The sequence below is a fragment of the Somniosus microcephalus genome, chromosome 1 (assembly GCF_052327205.1).
Source record: "Somniosus microcephalus isolate GS21.2 chromosome 1, FLI_Smic_1.0, whole genome shotgun sequence".
Classification (NCBI taxonomy): Eukaryota; Metazoa; Chordata; class Chondrichthyes; order Squaliformes; family Somniosidae; genus Somniosus; species Somniosus microcephalus.
Window position 1 is genome coordinate 339,766,140 of NC_140987.1, and position 10,512 is coordinate 339,776,651.

General features: G+C 46.3%; 1 pseudogene; it reads left to right on the plus strand.

Moving 5' to 3' along the window:
• Window positions 1-3,795: 3,795 nt before the first annotated feature.
• Window positions 3,796-4,380, plus strand: LOC147124936 (ATP synthase F(0) complex subunit C2, mitochondrial pseudogene; annotated as a pseudogene).
• Window positions 4,381-10,512: the final 6,132 nt, after the last annotated feature.

The window sequence follows — 10,512 nt, forward strand, 5'->3', positions numbered from 1 at the left end:
CACTTCACTCTACTGCAAGCCCACGGACAACCTCAGGATGCTCCACTTCTCCAGCTTCCACCCTAACCACGTTAAAGAAGCCATCCCCTATGGACAAGCCCTGCGAATACACAGGATCTGCTCAGACGAGGAGGAATGCGATGGACACCTACAGACGCTGAAAGACGCCCTCGTAAGAACGGGATATGACGCTCGACTCGTCGATTGACAATTCCGACGGGCCACAGCGAAAAAGTGCATAGACCTCCTCAGAAGACAAACACGGGACACAACCAACATCGTCCAGTACTTCCCCAGAGTGGAGAAACTACACCATGTTCTTCACAGCCTTCAACATGTCATCGATGATGACGAACACCTCGCTAAGGCCATCCCCACGCCTCCACTACTTGCCTTCAAACAGCCGCCAAACCTCAAACAGACCATCGTTCGCAGCAAATTACCCAGCTTTCAGGAGAACAGCAACCACGACACCACACAACCCTGCCACAGCAACCTCTGCAAGACATGCCAGGTCATCAACACAGATACCATCATCACACGTGAGGACACCACCCACCAGGTACATGGTACATACTCATGTGACTCGAAAAACGTTGTCTACCTCATACGTTGCAGGAAAGGATGCCCCAGAGCATGGTACATCGGTGAGACCATGCAGACACTGCAACAACGGATGAATGGACACCGCACAACAATCGCCAGGCAGGAGTGTTCCCTCCCAGTCGGGGAACACTTCAGCAGTCAAGGACATTCAGCCTCCAATCTTCGGGTAAGCATTCTCCAAGGCGGCCTTCGAGACACACGACAACGCAAAATCGTCGAGCAGAAACTGATAGCCAAGTTCCGCACCCATGAGGACGGCCTCAGCCGAGATCTTGGGTTCATGTCACACTACATGTAACCCCACCTGACGTAGGGTCATCCAGACTCGAGTCGTCGTTGGCTTGTTGTCTCCACACAGATGCAGCCGGACCTGCTGTGATTTCCAGCAAAAAAAATGTTTTTGTCCATTTTTTTTTGTTTTTCATACAGACCCCAGCATCTGCAACATTTGACCCCTTGTGACCCCATCTCATTGTTCTTTGATGTAATGTTTTCCTGACTGACCTGTTTGGACACCATTTACACCTTTGATTGCTGTGATTATCTCTCTGCCGAGGTGCGATAAATGGCAGTTAGAAAGATTACCTGTAAACATCTGACATTATTCTCTGACTATATAAGCTGTGTTTTTATGCATCTCTCCACTTCACCTGACAAAGGAGCAGCACTCCGAAAGCTTGTGATTTCAAATAAAGCTGTTGGACTATAACCTGGTGTTGTGTGATTTCTTACATTTGTCTACCCCAGTCCAACACCGGCATCTCCACACCATGATCTTTTGAGTCAGAGGTAAAAGTCAACCATTGTGTTAGAAGCAAGCTTCTATACTTTATCTTATGTGGTCAACAAATCAAACACATCTATATATATAAACGAGTTGGTTTGTCTGTCTGTCTGTTTGTCTGTCTGTCTGTCTGTCCGCTATACACTCAAAAGTTATAGAGCGTACCTACACGCATGTTATATCAAAAGAAAGCTTATCATTAGGGGAGTCTAATAGGTGTATTTACTTTTTGGTCAGACAAAAATTGTTCGGACACTATACAAAAAACGTTAAAAAATCCTCAAAATCCGCTCATTAGTGGTTGACCAATCCTACCACTCATTAGCATTGAGTGACATGATGGTTGACCAATCCTACAGTTCAGTGACCTGATGGTTGACCAATCCGCCGTCTGTGGGCGGGCCTAATCCTGCAGCCTCCTGAAACTTCGCCGCCATTTTTTTCATCCCCACAGCACCAGCCAAACAAACCCCCACATTGCGGCTCCAGGAGCGGGAGGTGAGTTGCAGTCACTTGGGCCGGGCCTCACAACCGCTTGGCCCGAGACACAGAGCTGGCGGGGGAGCGTCAGCGGCCGGCCATTAACCGCGCCACCCACGGCGTGGCACCCTGCCACACTGGGAGCTCAGCTGGGGTCCGTCTCGGCCCCAGAGCCCGGCGGGCCTCAACTGCTAGGCTCCGCACGTCCACCGTGGCCGGGCTCAGTTTTCAAAGCCCTTCCCCAGGTGCCAAAAGAGGGGGAGGGAGGGAGGGATGGAGATGAGAGGGGGATAGGTAGAGAGAGGCAGAGACAGAGAGAGGGGACATACAGGGGCAGGGAGAGAGGGGGGGAGAGAGAGAGGGTGCAGGGAGAGAGAGGGCAGTGAGAGAGAGGGGGAGGCAGAGAGAGAGGGTAAGGGAGGGAAAGAGTGACACAGAGCGGGGGAGCGGCAGCGCCCGGCCGTAAACCGCGCGGTCCAAAATTGCCCTGGCAATGCCGGGCCCCCCCAGCTAGTCTATAATATAAAAGTACTGCACACGGTGCAAACTTCATGTAAGCATCATTCTTGCTTCCTGTCACACTTCAGGCATCATAATTTCGCATATCTTCCGACTCACAGAAAGCAATGTCACGGTTGATCTGCTGGCTTCTTTACATGAGTTTCAAGACATGCAGACTTTAGGAGTCACACTTTGTCAGACATGTAAATATCAGTAGCAGTATATAAAAGCACAGAAAGAAAGATGATTATTTCTTCCGACTCTGGGGAAGTTCCAGAGATTTACAAGGTCCACAGAGAAACTTCTCCAGCAACAAAAAATACCCTCTCTTTGACCTCAAGAGTTGCCTAACAGCAGTTGGGCTCTAATTGACATTAAGTTGTGCCGATTGAAAACAATTCGATTTGGCAGCTTTAAAGGGACAGGCCACGTTAAACACACCCACCTTTGCAGCATGGAACTACGTTGCACATGACATGGTATAACGCCACAAGAGATCTGCTCAATACAGATACGTTTGAGATGGTCTATAGCTAAGTGTTTACAATTAAAGTCAAGTTTGAAGAGGTGGGAACCAGTTCCAATTTGGAAAGAGGCAGGCAGCCAAAATACTTTGTGTGGTTCAGGCAAAGTCTTCAGTTCGGCCGTTAAGCATCCGTTCATAAGACACATGGGAAAAGCTCAATTCAGGCAAAATTCCAGAAAGTAAAATATGCTGCTTTCATATGCAGCAGTTGCCTATTTTTATATTGAATGTAGATATATTTATTCTGCTTGAGAAAGCTTACATTATAAATCACTGTCAGAATCTACTACTGACATTGACATAGTCGAAACCAACCGCCTCAATCAAATGTAGGCTGAAATAGTGATGGCTTTACCTGTGGGAGCAATACACTTTTTTTCATTTGGTGCATCTTTTGGATCAGAGAGTTTCCCACACTTTTCACTCGCAGTTGATTGGTGCTTGTACCATCTCTGGCGGCAGCTCTGATAAACTACTTATCTGATATATACACAAGCGTTATAGCCTTAAAGCCATATATGTTACATGTTTGGGGTTCAGTGAACATTCCCCTGGTGTTGGGCATCAAAGTGAGTCTTCACACCCTACGGGACCTTCTACCCACAATATCTAGTGATATCGCATCGCCCTTGTTACTGCCATTAGTTCACTGGAATGAACAAGAGCTTCCTCACGCTCTCCTAATCTTCAGATAATAGAAAAATAACCATTATAGCAGGCCGTGTGACTGCGCGACAAACCAGTGGTTCTTAAACTGGGGTTCGCGGACCCCCGGGGTCCATAGAGACTTGCCGGGGAATAAAACCCCAGTCGGCGGAGAGCGAACCGGTGCGGAGTGGCCGACCGCTGCTGGAAGAAGAGGAGAAGGAGGGAGGGGCAAAGACTGCCGCTGCTGTGGATGTTTGCCGGTCTCGGCTGGCGACTGTCCGGATTTGACCGTTTCGCTGCTGCGCTGTTCGCTTGAGTTCAAGTGGTCTCGGCCGCAGCAGCGGCTGTCAATGCATCTGGAGCTCTTTGCAGACCACTTTCTGTGTCAGTCATCTTCACACCAGAGGCTCGGTCTGGAAAATCGCCTCCAGTTCCACTGAGCCTGGCACCATCTGCAAGCGGGTGACCGACAATCAGTCCTCACTGTTGCTATTGTGAGATACACAGATACGATGAGGGAAACACGGCACTTCTGAGAAGGGCCCAGGGCCAGAATTCATTTACTCCAGAAGTGCTTTGAGTGTTCCAGACGAGTGCTGCAAGGCAGGCCATTGACACCGCTGCAAGGTTTATTGGTGCTGGAGCTGCCACAGTAGGAGTGGTTGGTTCCGGTGCTGGGATTGGAACAGTTTTTGGTAGCCTTATTATTGGCCATGCCAGAAATCCTTCTCTGAAGCAGCAGTGGTTCTCGTGTGCTGTCCTTGGATTTGCGCTGTCTGAAGCTATGGGACACTTCTGTTAAGTGGCCTCTTTATTGATTTTGTTTGCTATGTAAAATTTGCTGCTGAACAGAATAGCCTAAACAAGCACAAATGCAATTAATATTTCACTGGCTCCCACAAATATTTATGTTGATGTCATGGAAATGTACGTTTCCTAAGTCTGTTGCCAAATGTTCCAATAAATCCTAATACAAGAAAAAAGACTGCGGGCCAGCAGTGGCCACAATGCCACCGCCGGCAAAAGGAGTCGGAGGCGGAAAAGCGCAGGGCCAGGAACCGACCGTCTGTAAACAAAGATCCCGTCCCGACTGCCAGCCAGCTGCAGCAGCCAAAAAGATCAGGCCCCATACATTACATTAGATCTGTCTGCCCACGGTCAAGGGCTGGCCAAGGAGCAAATCTGACAATAATCTGGGCAGCACGTGAATACACTGAATAACCAATGCAATTATAATTTAAAAAAATCAATGCTTTGAAATCACTATCATTTTATACATACATACGTGAGCATTGGTGGTACCTCTCCAGTGCTTTGAGGTGCCTGCTGTACATGGTCCATGTCTCTGAGGCATAGAGCAGGGCAGATATCATTACTACTCTGTAGACCATGAGCTTAGTGCCGGGTTTGAGGTCCTGGTCTTCAAACACTCTCTTCCTCAGGCGACCGAAGGCTGCACTGGCACACTGAAGGCGGCGTTGGATTTTGTCGTCGACGTCTGCCCTTGTTGACAGTAGGCTCCTGAGGTATGGAAAGTGGTCCATGTTGTCCAAGGCCTTGTCATGGATTTTGATAATTGGGGGTCAGTACTGTGTGGCAGGGGCAGGTTGGTAGAGGACCTTTGTCTTACGGATGTTTAATGTAAGGCCCATGCTCTTGTACGCTTCAGTGGAGGCATTGATGATGGTTTGGAGTTCGATCTCCGAGTGAGCGCAGATGCAAGCGTTGTCTGCATACTGTAATTCGCCGACAGAGAATGGGATGACCTTGGACCTGGACTGGAGGCGATGGAGGTTGAACAGTTTCCCGTTTGTTCTGTAAATTAGCTCCACTCCAGTGGGGAGCTTACTGAGGGTGAGATGGAGCATTGCAGCAAGGAAGATCGAGAAGAGCATTGGTGTGATGACACAGCCTTGTTTGACCCCGGTTCGTACGTGAATTGGGTCTGTGGTGGAACTGTTGGTCAGGATCATGGCTTGCATGTCGTCGTGAAGCAGGCGGAGGATAGTGACAAATTTTGAGGGCAGCCAAATTCACTGCCTCCGCAAGATCCTACAAATCCATTGGCAGGATAGGTGCACCAACGTCAGTGTTCTTGCTCAGGCCAACATCCCCAGCATCGAAGCTTTGACCACGCTCAATCAACTCCGATGGACGGGTCACATTGTCCGCATGCCCGATACGAGACTCCCAAAGCAAGCGCTCTACTCAGAGCTAGCTTCGGCACGACAAGAGAGCCCCAGGTGGGCAGAGGAAATGCTTCAAGGACACCCTCAAAGCCTCCTTGAAAAAGTGTAACATCCCCACCGACACCTGGGAATCCCTGGCCCAAGACCACACAAAGTGGAGGAGAAGCATCCAGGAAGGTGCCGAACACCTCGAGTCTCTTCGCCGGGAGCAAGTGGAAGCCAAGAGCAGGCAGCGCAAGGAGCGCACATCAACCCAAGCACCCCACCCACCCGCCCCTTCAACCACCGTCTGCCCCACCTGTGACAGAGACTGTAAGTCCCGCATTGGACTCATCAGTCACCTGCAAATTCATTTTTAATGTGGAAGCAAGTCATCCTCGGTTCCGAGGGATTGCCTAAGAAGAAGAAGATGATACAAAGATGGGAGGGAAAGCAATGAGTGAGGAGGACATAAAAAACCTGCAAAAGGACATAGACAGGCTAAGTGAGTGGGCAGAAATTTGGCAGATGCAATATAATGTTGGAAAGTGTGAGGTTATGCACTTTGGCAGTAAAATCAAAGAGCAAGTTATTATCTAAATGGAAAGAAACTGCAAAGTGCTACAGTACAAAGGGATCTGGGGGTCCTGGTGCATGAAACACAGAAGGTTAGTATGCAGGTACAGCAGGTGATCAGGAAGGCCAATGGAATCTTGGCTTTTATTGCAAGGGGGATGGAGTATAGAAGCAGGGAAGTCTTGCTTCAGTTATACAGGGTACTGGTGAGGCCACACCTGGAGTACTGCGTACAGTTTTGGTTTCCATATTTAAGAAAGGATATACTTGCTCTCGAGGCGGTTCAGAGAAGGTTCACTCGGTTGATTCCAGAGATGAGGGGGTGGACGTATGAGGAAAGGTTGAGTAGGTTGGGACTCTACTCATTGGAATTCAGAAGAATGAGAGGCAATCTTATCGAAACATATAAGATTGTGAGGGGGCTTGATCGGGTGGATGCGGTGAGGATGTTTCCGCTGATGGGTGAGACTGGAGCTAGGGGGCATAATCTTAGAATAAGGGGCTGCCCTTTCAAAACTGAGATGAGGAGAAACTTCTTCACTCAGAGGGTAGTAAATCTATGGAATTTGCTACCTCAGAGAGCTGAGGAAGCTGCGACATTAAATAAATTTAAAACGGAGATAGACAGTTTCCTAGCTGATAAGGGAATTAGGGGTTACGGGGAGCGGGCAGGGAAGTAGATGTGAGTCTAGGTTCGGATCAGCCATGATCCTATTGAATGGCGGAGCAGGCCCGAAGGGCCGTATGGCCTACTCCTGCTCCTACTTCTTATGTTCTTATGTTCTAAGACATACTTGAGGGATTCCTGTTTTGTAAATGTCACCATAGCTATATTGCAATTCACTGTCAGAATTTGCTGGTACAATATCAATACAAGGGGCCAATAATAATTTGGATGGGGGGGGGTCCATGATTACTAATCCATTTGAAAAGGGGTTTCTTCAACCAAAAAAGTTTGAGAACCACTGCTATAAACCATTAAATTAGGTTTATTGAAAGTAGAAATTAAACAGTAGTAGAAAGGCAATACAGTGGAATTTACTCTAATGAATTTAAACGTCTTGTATACAACAATAATTTAAAAAAATTATACTTCACTGACCCTTCTAATAATATTAAGCCTAGATCAGCATATGTAACAGAATTTAAATGCTCAGAACACATGGGAGAACATAACCACTCTTGTAGCTCCTGGCTGCATATCAGTGGACATCCCCCTCAGAAATATGTCCCCAGTCATCTACGCCTTTTTTAAACTTTGAAGTTTGGCCTAATTTAATGGAAATCAACGAGGTGTTTTACACAAATGTAACTGTCTGGTTTAGGTGTCAGCCGTGGCTCAGTAGCAGCACTCTCGCCTCTGAGGTCAGAATGTTGTGAGTTCAAGTCCTACTCCAGAGACATGAGTACACATTCTAGGCTGACACTTCAGTACAATACCGCGGCTGTCAGAGTTGCCATCTTTGGATGAGGCATTAAACTGAGGCCCTGTCTGCCTTCTCAGGTGGACAGAAAAATCCCACAGCACCAAGCAAGAGAGCAGGGGTGTTCTTCCTGGTGTCCTGGCCAATATTTATAACTCAACCAACATCACTAAAATAGATTATTTGGTCATTTTGCTATTATATTACTTGGTCATTATCTCATTTCCGTTTGTGGGACTTTGCTTTGTGCAAATTGGCTGCTGCATTTCCTACATTACAACAGTGACTACACTTCAAATGTATTTAATTGGCTGTAAAGCGCTTTGGGACGTCCTGAGGTCGTGAAAGGTGCTGTATAAATGTAGGTCTATCTTTCTAACTGAGAACTCACCAGTTCTTTTTCCAATTGCGCTATGGGCTCTTTTACGTTCACCTGAGAGGGCCTCAGTTTGACGTCTCGTCCAAAAGACGGCACATCTAACAGTGCAGCATTCCCCAGCACTGCACTAAAGTGTTAAACCTAGATTGTGTGCTCAAATCTCTGGCGTTGGGCTTGAGCCCACAACCTTCTGACTCAGAACCAACAGTTCTCCCACTGAGCCAAAGCTGATATTTAAGGAAATAATTCAATTGATGCGATGCACAAAAAAATCTGTATTTCACATTCTGCATGTAAAAAAAGTACAGCAGTCTCTTAGGATTTCAGTATTATCCTGTTATGGAAGCAAATTGGCTGCCACATTTATCTGCATAACAAAGGTAACTATACTTTAATGTAATTCATTGGCTGTAAAGTACTTTGGGACGTCCTGAGGACCTGAAAGATGTTACATAAATGCAAACATTTTCTTTATCTACATGCAATATATCCATGCACAATCTTTGCTTTTCCTACCATATTAGATGCTGTGCCTTGGAACTAGAACTAATTACCTTGTGATTGCAAGGTCACTGTAAACACTATATTCAGCATAATAAATAGTTATTTTTATCCTGGGAAAGTTTGTGGAAAATCTATGAAAAATGTTACATAAAGAGCCACAAAATACTGGTATGTAAATAAAAATACCGAATGAGAAACTGAGCTATAATGAGAGCCCCGAGAATTCTGTGGCAACAGTGGTCAAATTCTGTGAAGACCCGAGCCAAATTTTGTGGCATGAGTCTGTAGATTCTGCAGCAAGTCTGTTGAGGGTTAGGGGATATCTCAATACAGTATTCTTTAAAGTACTGTATAAAACAGGGCTATACTGGAGACCTTTGTTTGGAAAAGAAATATGCATTTTAAGCTGTTTAAATGTAGTTTAGCCAGAATCTTCCCTCAGCTGTTGACTGTAATAGTTGCATTCACGCTTGACTGCATCACTTTTTTGATGAGGTAACAGAGAGTGTTGATGAGGGCAGTGTGGTTGACGTGGTGTATATGGACTTCCAAAAGGTGTTTGATAAAGTGCCACATAATAGGCTTACCAGCAAAGTTGAAGCCCATGGAATAAAAGTGACAGTGGCAGCGTAGATAGGAAATTGGCTAAGTGACAGGAGAGTAGTGGTGAACGGTTGTTTTTCCGGCTGGAGGAAGGTATACAGTGGTGTTCCCCAGGGGTCAGTACTAGGACCACAGCTTTTCTTGATCTATATTAATGACTTGGACTTGGGTGTACAGGGCACAATTTCAAAATTTGCAGATGACACAAAACCTGGAAGTACAGTGAACAGTGAAGAGTATAGTGATAGACTTCAAGAGGACATAGACAGGCTGGTGGAATGGGCGGACACGTGACAGATGAAATTTAACGCAGAAAAGTAGAAAGTGAGACACTTTGGTATGAAGAACGAAGAGAGGCAATATAAACTAAAGGGTACAATTTTAAAGGGCGTGCATGAAGAGAGAGACCTGGGGGTATATGTGCACAAATTGTTGAAGGTGGCAGGGCAGATTGAGAAAGCAATTAAAAATGCATACGGGATCCTGGGCTTCATAAATAGAAGCATAGAGTACAAAAGCAAGAAATTATGATGAACATAAGAACTAGGAGCAGGAGTAGGCCATTTGGCCCCTCGAGCCTGCTCCACCACTTAATAAGATCATGGCTGATCTTCTACCTCATCTCCACTTTCCTGAACTATCCCCATATCCCTTAATTCCCTTAATATTCAAAAATCTATTGATTCCTGTCTTGAATATACTCAATGACTGAGCCTCCACAGCCCTCTGGGGTAGAGAGTTCCAAAAATTCACCACCCTCTGAGTGAAGAAATTCTCCTCATCTCAGCCCTAACTGTCCGACCCCTTATTCTGAAACTGTGACCCCTGGCTCTAGACTCCCCAGCCAGGGGCAACATCCTCCCTGCATCTACCCTGTCAAGCCCTGTAAGAATTTTGTATGTTTGAATGAGATCACCTCTCATTCTTGTAAATGCTAGAGAATATAGGCCTAGTCTACGCAATCTGTCCTCATCCCAGGAACCAATCTGGTGAACCTTTGTTGCACTCCTTCTATGGCAAGTAAAACCTTCCTTAGGTAAGGAGACCAAAATTGTACACAATACTCCAGGTGTGGTCTCACCAGGGCCCTATATACTTACATCCTGCCAACCCAAAAATGACCTGTTTATTCCTACTCTGTTTTCTGTCCATTAACCAATCCATCCTAGTATGTTACCCCCAATCCCATGAGCCCTAATTTTGTTTAATAACCTCTTGTGTGGCACCTTATCGAATGCCTTCTGAAAATCCAAATACACCACATCACCTGGTATTCTCAAACAAAATGGTGTCATTTGATATTGACCTATATG